We start from the raw sequence: 1,249 nt of genomic DNA, 5'->3' as shown, positions 1-1,249 counted from the left end.
AAACACGCCCTTACTACACACTCCATGCTCACAAGCACTCCACATTGACTCTCCACGCCCGCACAGGCGCCCCTCACGCCGGCCACACTTTCAAATTGCTCCGTTAGGGTTAGGGTTAGGGTTAGGGCTAGGGCTAGGGCTCGGGTTAGGGTTCGGGTGACGGCTACGGTTAGGGTTAGCGCTAGGGTTAGGGTTAGTGTTAGGGTCAAGGCACAGGCAGAAACACGCCCTTACAACACACTCCATGCTCACAAGGACTCCACATCGACTCTCCACGCCCGCACAGGCGTCCCTCGCGCCGGCCACACTTTCAAATTGCTCCCTTAGGGTTAGGCTTAGGGTTAGGCTAGGGTTAGGGTTAGGGCTAGGGCTCGGGCTAGGGTTAGGCTTAGTGTTAGGGTTAGGGCTAGCGTTAGGGCTATGGTTAGGGTTAGGGCCACGGTTAGGGTTAGGGTTAGGGTTAGGGCTAGTGTTAGGGTTAGGGTTAGGGTTAGTGTTAGGGTGAGGGCTAGGGTTAGGGCTTTGGTTAGGGTTAGGGTTAGGGCCACGGTTAGGGTTAGGGTTTGGGCTAGGGTTAGGGTTAGGGTTAGGGTTAGTGTTAGGGTTAGGGCTAGGGTTAGGGCTTTGGTAAGGGTTAGGGTTAGGGTTTGGGCTAGGGCCACGGTTAGGGTTAGGGTTAGGGTTTGGGCTAGGGTTAGGGTTAGGGTTAGTGTTAGGGTTAGGGCTAGGGTTAGGGCTTTGGTCAGGGTTAGGGTTAGGGTTTGGGCTAGGGTTAGGGTTAGTGTTAGGGTTAGGGTTAGTGTTAGGGTTAGGGCTAGGGTTAGGGCTTTGGTTAGGGCTAGGGCCACGGTTAGGGTTAGGGTTAGGGTTTGGGCGAGGGTTAGGGCTTTGGTTAGGGTTTGGGTTAGGTTTTGGGCTAGGGCTAGGGTTAGTGTTAGGGTTAGGGTTAGTGTTAGGGTTAGGGCTAGGGTTAGGGCTTTGGTTAGGGTTAGGGCCACGGTTAGGGTTAGGGTTTGGGCTAGGGTTAGGGTTAGTGTTAGGGTTAGGGTTTGGGCTAGGGTTAGGGTTAGGGTTAGGGTTAGTGTTAGGGTTAGGGCTAGGGTTAGCGCTTTGGTTAGGGTTAGGGTTTGGGCTAGGGTTAGGGTTAGGGTTAGGGTTAGTGTTAGGGTTAGGGCTAGGGCTAGGGCTTTGGTTAGGGTTAGGGCCACGGTTAGGGTTAGGGTTTGGGCTAGGGTTAGGGTTCGGGTTA

The sequence above is a fragment of the Mustelus asterias genome, unplaced genomic scaffold (assembly GCF_964213995.1).
Source record: "Mustelus asterias unplaced genomic scaffold, sMusAst1.hap1.1 HAP1_SCAFFOLD_3342, whole genome shotgun sequence".
Taxonomy (NCBI): Eukaryota; Metazoa; Chordata; class Chondrichthyes; order Carcharhiniformes; family Triakidae; genus Mustelus; species Mustelus asterias.
The sequence above is the reverse complement of the archived record's forward strand: the minus strand, read 5'-3'. Positions refer to the sequence as shown.